Here is a 9967-nt window from a genome sequence, read left to right as displayed (position 1 = left end):
TCTCTCTCTCTCTCTCTCTCTCTCTCTCTCTCTCTCTCTCTCTCTCTCTCTCTCTCTCTCTCTCTCTCTCCCCTCTCTCTCTCTCTCTCTCTCTCTCTCTCTCTCTCTCTCTCTCTCTCTCTCTCTCTCTCTCTCTCTCTCTCTCTCTCTCTCTCTCTCTCTCTCTCTCTCTCTCTCTCTCTCTCTCTCTCTCTCTCTCTCAATCTCTCTCTCTCTCCAGACACACACCTGAACGTTACACCTGAGAAAAGGAATGCTTCTAATTAAAACTCTCTCTCTCTCTCTCTCTCTCTCTCTCTCTCTCTCTCTCTCTCTCTCTCTCTCTCTCTCTCTCTCTCTCTCTCTCTCTCTCTCTCTCTCTCTCTCTCTCTCTCTCCCGGCATGCAGTGTATATAGATAAAATGTTAACTAGTCATTGGCAAAAACTCGTCACTTGTGCTGCTATTGACACACTTGGAACAATGACGCTAATGAACAAAGCACTTGTAAACTTGTACATTCATTACTGCAATTGTAACAAGTGGCAGAGAGCGCTCGGCGGGTGGCGGCAAACATGTTTTCTAACTAACATTTATTGCTAATTTGATTACTGTTGCATACGTTACTGGCTTGGGTAGCAGCGGATGTCATTGTATATCTGCTTTTCGCTTTTTGTTTATTTATTTATTTATTTATTTTTATTTTTTATTATTATTTTTTTTCATCGTTCCTGTCCTCTCACTGAACTGTTGCAAAAGATGAAAATAGATTTGTCAAGATTCGTTCGGAAGTAAATTGTAGTCTTTTTTTCTTCTTTTTTTTTCTTTCTTTATCTTTTTTTCTGCCCGTCTTCTTTTCTTCCTTTCTTTGTTTTTTTTTCTATTTTTTTGTGGGGGAAGCGACCAAGTAAGTGTGATTTTTCAATTTGTGTGATTTTTCAATTTATTTTCATTTATTTTCCTGCTTACTTATTCATTCATTCACTTATTTATCTATCATACTTTCGTTACCCCCTTGGCTAGTCATGCTAAACTAGAAAATAAAAAGATATATATATATATATATATATATATATATATATATATATATATATATATATATATATATATATATATATATATATATATATATATATATATATATATATATATGTATATATATATATATATATATATATATATATATATATATATATATATATATATATATATATATATATATATATATATAAAAAATCCACAATTCATTTCCATTTTAGATATTTGTCTCTTGATCTGGCAACACTTTCCTCGCGCGCTGAAGGGTGACGCTCCCGGCGGATCAGAGTGCTGCGGGCTGAGGCAGACGGTAAAACACTGAATATGACTGACACATTAATCGACTCCTGGCCGTGACTTTTTTACGTTCGAAGGCGTCTGGCAAAGGGTATCAAAGGAAGGAAAAAGAACGCCCCTTCAATATACCATACCTCTAAAAAACGCCAATTCAGTCTCGTGTCTCAATGCTCGTCTTTGGAAACTGTTGTATTAAGATAACTCAGAAAACTTGTTCATTTGTCCCTCTTACACTTATTCTATTTATTTTATTTATTTATTTATTTATTTGTTATCTTTTTATTTCTTATTTCTTATTATTTTTTTATTTATTTTATTTATCTGTTTTCAGCCGATCTCTGTGATAATGAAGCCTAACACAAGGCAAGCTGCAACAAGTCAGTAGGCCTACACGTGGTGGTCTCTGTATACAACATTCAAAACATACATTTCCACCCATAAATCCGTATAATCTGGTCTTCTAAAGCTCCCTGTTCACTTGCCACTGACCACCTGCTGTCTTCCAGTCATCCTTCACTTGGAGAATCGATTCTTTATTTATTTATTTTATTACTTATTTATTTATTTATTATTATTATTATTATTTTTTTTTTTATAATATAGCTTAGGTGTAAATTTGTATTATGTAGGTGCATATTTTGACGCGTACTGAAGTAGTTGCCAGTAATGTTGACTCAACTTTTTTTTTCTAACTTTTGTTTATTTATTTATTTACTTATTTATTTTTCGTGGGATATTAGTGTTTACAAATGATTCCTGGAATGTTTTGCCTTTTGCTTTATTGTTTTTTTTATTTGTGTTGTTTGTTTGTTTTGACATGTTTGTACTTTTTTGTCTTGTTTTTATTTTATTTTTTATTTTTTTTTCGCTAGGCTACTAATATTTTTTTATTGCTTTTCTTTTATTAATTTATTCTATGTGTTATTATTTCCAGTTTATTTTCATTCCTTTCGTTTTCATTTGTCTTTTTTTTATTTATTTACTTTTTTGTGTTTTGTATTACTGGTAAGTTTTCTATTTTATTTGTTCGTATTATTTCGGCTTTTATTTTCTGTTTGTTGTCATTTTTCTATTTGTTCTCATTTTTGTTTGTTTGTTTGTTTGTTTGTTTTCCTGTGTGTTTTTCTGTGCCCTCTCCGGCTGCTAATAAGGAGATGCGTTGCTCTAATGGAATTCGCCGGGGCTCAAAATCTTACAAACTGAGTTTTTTTTTTTTTTTCTAGGCCAATTTGATGCTGAATCGAGTTAGTCTAATTTCTTCAACGAACTTCAATATTTTTACTACAAAGTGACAAAGTAAGAGTTTTTTATTCTTATGTATTGTTGCTGTTGTTGTTGTTGTTGTTGCTGTTGTTGTTGTTGTTGTTGTTGTTAGTAGTAGTGTATATATATATATATATATATATATATATATATATATATATATATATATATATATATATATATATATATATATATTATTATTATTATTTATTATTATTTTTCCATATATATATATATATATATATATATATATATATATATATATATATATATATATATATATATATATATATATATATATTAATATATATATATATATATATATATATATATATATATATATATATATATATATATATATATATGGAAAAATAATGACCTTTCCTTTTCAATATTCATATAATTCATGTACAATAATTTTTACCATTACTCATTTTAATTCCTTTCCTATTTTCTCTCCTGACAAGTTATCATGCCGGATTTTGGATTTTTCATTTTTTTGTTGTATTATGTGTCGATTATTCCTCAGCATTACATATATCATTTTCAAACACGCGTCTCATTTTAGTTATTTTCTTACTCCTTTCTTGTTTTCTCTCTTCGTCTTCATTTTCATAAGTAATCATACCCTCTCCTCTTTCACCTTAAAATCCTCCTTCTCCTCCTCCTCCTCCTCTCCCCATCCTGTCTCGCCAGACTCGACTAGAGCCTCGGTGACGGCGTGGGTGGGTTGTGTATGGAAGGGGGGCGGGGTTGAGTTGAGGACAGGAGGACTCCCCACCCACGCCGCGCCCCCAATCCCCCCTACTCATCCCCCCCCACCTTGGCCAGTCTTACCAACCACACCCAGTCACCCTGGAGCTCTTTGAGAGCCGCCGCGCGCCTCACCCTTGTTTGTGTAGATGCTTAGTGTGTGTGTGTAGGGTGTTTTCCGTAGGGTGGGGCTGTTAAGGGCTGCTGCACTACGGCTGGCGAAGGATGGGTGATGTGTAGGGGTGTGTGTCTGGTCTTGGTAACACTGGTGGATAGAAAACTAGTGTTGGCACACCTCCAGAACAGTGTGGAGGTGAGTCACTGTGTGTGTGTGTGTGTGTGTGTGTGTGTGTGTGTGTTTGCCTTGCTTTCATGGGTTCATTTCGTTAAAAGAAAAAGTAATTGAAAAAAAAAGTCGTACACTCTCTCTCTCTCTCTCTCTCTCTCTCTCTCTCTCTCTCTCTCTCTCTCTCTCTCTGTCTCTCTCTCTCTCTCTCTCTCTCTCTCTCTCTCTCTCTCTCTCTCTCTCTCTCTCTCCTCACATTCCTGCAGCGACAGTCTTTTGTTCCCGACACTTGAGCTGCGTTTCTTCAGGACTTTTCCTCCCTTCATTCGTCTTCAATCTCTTTTGTTTATTTCATTGATTGTCTTCTGTTTCCTTTTATGCAATACTTTCTACACTTATTGTCTCATTTTTGGCGTCATTTTGATTGGTATGCTATTTTTTTTATTGTCAGTAGTAGTAGTAATAGTAGTAGTAATAGTAGTAATAGTAGTAGTAGTAGTTGTTGTTGTTGTTGTTGTTGTTGTGGTTGTTGTAGGGGATAGTGGAGAAATCAGCAGTTGATCGTTATTAGAATCCTAAGTGAAATCCTATTAAAATTCTCCTGAAGGGGATTAAATGCTCCTTAGGCGATCTCCTGGAGGGTTCTTGGGATTTCCTGAGATTTGCAGCATTAGTACGTGAGATGCTTGTAGCGGAAGAGCAGGAGGAAGAGGAGAAGAAAGAACAGAAAGGAAGGAGAATGAGAGGAGAGGAGGAATGAAAAGAACAACAAGAAAAGGAGGTAGAAAAGGAGGACGAGGAAGAACGAAAAGAACAAGAAAAGGAAGGAAGAAGAGGAGATGAAAAATTAAGAGAACAAGAAGAATGGGAAGAAGATAGCAGGTGTAAAGAAGGAATTAGGAGAACAAGAAAAACGGGAAGAAAATAAGACTAATAAAGCAAAAAGAGTGAGAAGAAAAAGGAAAACGCCAAAAGGAGGACAAGAAGAACGGGAAATAGGAAGAGGAGAAGAATGAAAATAAGCAAGAAATACGACAAGAAGAAAAAGGAAAAACGAGAAAAAACGAAAAGGAGAGTTCAAACAAAAATACAAGGAAGAGAAAAGAAAAACAAGGAAGATTAGAACGATTAAGAAAATAGAAAAGGAAGAAAAATAAAAACTAGAGGAGGAATAAGTGAAGGAATAGAAGAAGAGGAGGAGGAGGAAGACGCAAAAGGACAGGAAAGTGAATGAAAAATGATGGTGAGAGAGGAGCGAAGGGGAAGAGTGAAGAGGAAGAGGGGAGTAAGGAACGGAAAGAGCGAAAAGGGAATAAAAGAAAATAGAAGAATTAAGGAATAATTGAGAAAATTCTTATGTCCTTATGCTTATGATGATAAAGCGAATAATTTTTGGTGGAAATGATGGAAATTATCAGAAAAAACAGCAAGAATAAAGATAATGACGTAGAAAATATATGTAAAGGTAATGGTGGTGGTGGTGGTGGTGGTGGTGGTGGTAGTGGTAGTAATAATGGTGGGTGGTGGTGATGGTGGTGGTGGTGGTAGTAGTAGTAGTAGTAGTATTAGTAGTAGTAGTAGTAGGAGGAGGAGTAGCAATAGTGGTAGTAGTAGTAATTAAGAGTGATATGATAAATAATAATGATAATGATGATAATAATGATAATATAACAAGTACAACAACAACAACAACAACAACAACAACGACTACTACCACCACCACCACCACCACCACCACAACAACAACAACAACAACAACAACAACAACAACAACAACAACAACTAAACCCAGAACAATGATAAGGAAACGAAAAAAAAGAAAAAAAAGGAAAAATCCCTTCCTTTTTCCCTTCATAACTAGACGTCTCTATAAACGAACAAACAATGACAACAGAAAAAATAGTAACCGAATAACAGTAAACAAGAAGCAAGGAGCGAATGTAAAAGTAAGCCTACCCACTCTAAACATTAAAAAAAAAATAAATAAAAAATACCAACTTTACGTCATCTGAGAAAACATATATATTTTATCAAGGAGCTTAAACGTTTCTTGCTTAAGTCTTTATTTACGTTCGTTTTCTTTACTTTTGACTGACGCTTGGCAAGATAACAGTATTTGAGTGAGTGAGAGAGAGAGAGAGAGAGAGAGAGAGAGAGAGAGAGAGAGAGAGAGAGAGAGAGAGAGAGAGAGAGAGAGAGAACGTCAGCCATCCAGTAAATCATCCAGCAAGGTAGACAGAAAACAACCTGAAGATGTCATTTTACCAGAGAGAGAGAGAGAGAGAGAGAGAGAGAGAGAGAGAGAGTTTTCAGGTTAGATGAACACCGAAATGATAAAATTAATGGATGGATGGATGGATGAATAGATGGATGGATATAAAATTAATTAATATAGATAAAAAAATGGATAAATATAGAAATTAACAAATACAAATAGATAAAGTACGTGAATAGGAAGATACAAAGTTAGATAGACGGATTAACTGACAGAGATAAACAGATAGATAGAGAGATAGATAGATAGGGAGAGAGAGAGAGAGAGAGAGAGAGAGAGAGAGAGAGAGAGAGAGAGAGAGAGAGAGAGAGAGAGCTAAATTGATACTTAAACAATTACTTTGATAAATAAAAAAAATAAAGAATATAGTTTGGCAGAAAATATTTTAAAAAGTGAGAAATATTTTATATATGAATATTGATCAGAATGTCCATAGGGAAAAATAAACACTTTTTTTCCAGTTTCCCGTTAGAATCTTGACACTGTTCACATTTTTTTTCATTTCTCTTGTTTCTTTTGTTTTTTTTCCATTAATTTCACTTCTTGTTTTCCTTTTTTCGGTTCTTTTCTTATTCTGCCTTTTATTTTATTTTTTTTTCTGTTTTGTCTCTTCTTCCTTTTATTTCCTTTTTTCTTCTCTTTTCCTTGTTTTGTTCTTTTGTTTTTTTCGGCTTCTTTTAATTTTGCTTTTCTTTTTTTTTTTTTTTTGCTTCTCTGATTTTGCTTTTTTAATTTTTCCTTTTTTTTTTATCTCCGCTTTGCTTCCTTTTTTCTTTCCCCTTTTGTCCTTTTGCTTTTCTTTCCATTTGTTCGGCTTCTTTCTTTTCACCCAGTCACCCAGTCACTCACTCACGCACCCACTCACCCACTCGCTCACTCACTCACTCACTCACGCAGCCACTCACCCACTCGCTCACTCAAACACCCAGTCATTCACTCACTCACTCACTCACACAGGTAACAAAGAATCTGCAACCCAGTCCATGCAGGCACCAGTTAATTACGTCCGTCAGGCAGCGCGGGTCATGCGTCAGGGAGGGGCGTGAGGTGTGGGCGGCGTGAGGAGTGGGCGGCAGATATTTAGTGGTGTCTCGGCCCGCGCCCTTCATTACGCCCTTCTCTATTGACAGACTTGGCGGGGACTGGACGGAGGGAGGGACAGGTGGAGAGGAGGGAGGAGGGATGGACCGGTGGGGGGAAGGAGGGAGGAGGGAGGTACAGTACAGATGGATGGAAGGAGCCATGGATGGGTGGAGGGAAGGAGGGAGGAGGGAGAGATAGGTGAAGGGAGGGAATGAGGGAGGAGGGAGAGAAAGATGAAGGGTAGGAGGGATGAGAGAGGGATATGTGGAGGGAAGGAAGGAGGAGGCAGAGATAGGTGGAGGGAAGAAGGGAGGAGAGGGGGAAAAATAGAGAGAAGTAGGACGGAGGGATAGGTGAAGAGAACAAGGGAGGAGGGAGGAACATGTGGAGAAAAGGAGGGAGAAGGGAGGTATAGGTGGAGGGAAGGAGGGAGGAGGAAGAGTAAGAGGACGTTATCAAAATAACACATGGATAATTAACAAAACAATGAGAAAAGTGGAGGAAAGAAGGGAGGGAGGAAAGGATAGGTGGAGGGAAGGAGGGGGGCGGGAGGGACAGGTGGAAAGGAGGAGGGAAACATCAGAGGAAGAGAGGAAATTTTTAAATACCACGTGAAAAATTAACGAAACTATTGGGGAGGTGGAGGGAGGGAGGGAGGGATAGGTGGAGAGGAGGAAGAGGAAGGAAGCTCAGGTGGAGGGAACGGGGAGGGAGGAAAGAAGGAGCAGACTTAAGGATGGAGGAAAATATGAGTGGAAGAGGAGAAAATCTGACCTAACACGTGAAAGATGAATAAAACAATGAAAGAGGGAAGGAGTGAACGAGGGGACGAGGGAGGGAGAACCGGCGGTACAAGTCATCAAAGAATAATAACGATAACAAAAACAACGGTAATATTTAATCCAGGAAGTAAAACAAGACAACACATCAACACACACGCATTGTCATCGATCTATTGCAGTGCGCTTACCTGTCCCATCACCACGAGTGCTGTGTGTTTAGCGCTCACCTGTGGTCATTAGGACAGCCACGCGCGCAGGGTCACGTGACGCACCGATTACTGAGGGCGGCCGCGGGCACAGGAGGCGAGTGATGTTGCTTGCCTTTATTCCATTTTGTGACGCGTAAAGTGACTGTGCGTGAGCGTGACGGCGTGCAGAGGTGCGTGAAGGTGTGTTGCATCACCTGTAGCAGCTTCATGTTACTAAGGTGAGTGAGAGCAGAGTGAGTGTGTAGAGAAATTGAGTGAGGTAATGAGCGTCGGTTGCGTGGCTTAAAATTTTCGTATTTTGTGACGTGTGGTGTGAGAGAGTGAGTGCGTGCGTGAGTGTGACGCTGTGTGGAGGTACGTTTAGGTCTGCTTCATCAACTTTATTAACGTCACATGTCTAAGGTGAGTGAGAGGAGAGTAAGAGCGTTGAAAAGTTGATGAGGGGTGAGAGTGCCAGTCACGTGGTGTTAGTTTTTCTTAATTTGTGACGTGTGGTGTCAGAGTAGATGAGGTTAGGTTAGGTTAGGTTAGGTTAGGTTAGGTTAGGTTACGTAAGATTAGCGTGAAATGAGAGAGAGAGAGAGAGAGAGAGAGAGAGAGAGAGAGAGGAGAGAGAGAGAGAGAGAGAGAGAGAGAGAGAGAGACGATCATAGTGTAGTTTAATTCCTCATTGTGACGCATACTGTACTTCGAGTGACGGTGGCGCAGCATGGGGGGGCGGTGAGAAAGTCTATATAGCCATCTTAGCACCGAACCGTCACGTCTTTAGAGCGAGTGAGAGGCGAGGCAGAGCGGTGAGAAGCGAGTGGCAGTAGTGAGTTTTTAACCCTTGGGAGTGGGGGGGCGTGGTGGGGGGGTCGGAGTGATGGACGGCTGGGGCGCTTGTAATGTACAGAAGCTCTTGTCAGGAGTGAGTGTGTGTGTGTGTGTGTGTGTTAATGGAAGAAGTGTTGAGAGCGTTTGATAATTGTGTGATGCACGGTGTGTCCAGCGGCGCCTCTAAGTGGTGGTGATGGTGGTGACTGGTGATGAGTGGTGGTGGTGGTGGTGGTGGTGGTGGTGTTGATGTGATGACAGATAGTAGTGGTGATATAGGGACTCGTAGTGGTGATGATGGTGACTGGATGTGGTAGTGATGGTGGTAGTGATCAGGTATGGTGACGGGTGATGGTGGAATGGTGATGGTGGTGATGATTGGTAGTGGTGATGATTGATAGTGGTGATGATGGTGATGTGATGATTCTTAACTGCTGCTCCAGAAGGAAAAGGAGGAGGAGGAGGAAGAGGACAAAGTTAGAGAGGAGTAAGAAGATAGGAGGAGGAGGAGGAGGAGGAGGAGGAGGAGGTGAGAAGGAGGAGCAGAATATGAATAAGGAAGAGGAGGAGGAGGGAAACGATACAAGATGAGAACTCAAGGAGAAGAGGAAGAAGAGGAGGAGGAGGAGGAGGAGGAGAAAACGACATGGAGAATATAGCACGGAGAGCAAAGGAAGAGGAGAAAAAGAGGAAAATACGGTGGGGAGGAGGAGGAGAAGGAGGAGGAGGAGTAATTTGGGGAGAGGGGGAGGAGAAGTCAGGTGTACAAGTTTAGAGGAAGATGGAGCCGTGTAGGGATATTTGGGGAGGAGGAGGAGGAGGAGGAGGAGGGGGAGGGTAGATAAGTTTAGGATGTTGGTGGTGGTGTGCGGTGTTGTGTGGTGTGACGAGACGAGGCGAGAAGGGGAAGGGGAGGAGGAGGAGGAGGAGAAGACAAGGGCACTAGGCTTTGATTTTAGAGTTGAGGAATAAGGCAGTTGGTTCCAAGTGGGCGCTTCGTTAGTTATGGGTCCGTGCTGCTTAGTGGGGCGTGGCCGTGGGTGTGGGGGGGGGGAACTACGATCCATCTTCTAGAATTATAACTTTTCACAAATTACCAGTCATTAGTAAAGTCATCTCCTTATTGAGTAATTTCCCCTTATTAATAACTCCTAATTAACAACTTGGTATTTTTCCCTATCAATAAC

The 9967-nt window shown here is 39.6% G+C and overlaps 1 long non-coding RNA gene across 1 annotated transcript in view; it reads left to right on the top strand.

The window, feature by feature from the left end:
• Positions 1–2612, top strand: part of LOC135097126 (uncharacterized) — a 28258-nt gene extending 25646 nt beyond the window's left edge. The window contains exon 3 of the long non-coding RNA XR_010265399.1: positions 2537–2612. This is a non-coding gene — a long non-coding RNA (uncharacterized LOC135097126). The remainder of the gene's footprint in view (positions 1–2536) is intronic.
• The last annotated feature ends 7355 nt before the right edge of the window (positions 2613–9967 follow it).

Source organism: Scylla paramamosain, unplaced genomic scaffold (assembly GCF_035594125.1).
Source record: "Scylla paramamosain isolate STU-SP2022 unplaced genomic scaffold, ASM3559412v1 Contig12, whole genome shotgun sequence".
Classification (NCBI taxonomy): Eukaryota; Metazoa; Arthropoda; class Malacostraca; order Decapoda; family Portunidae; genus Scylla; species Scylla paramamosain.
The sequence above is the reverse complement of the archived record's forward strand: the minus strand, read 5'-3'. Positions and strand labels throughout refer to the sequence as shown.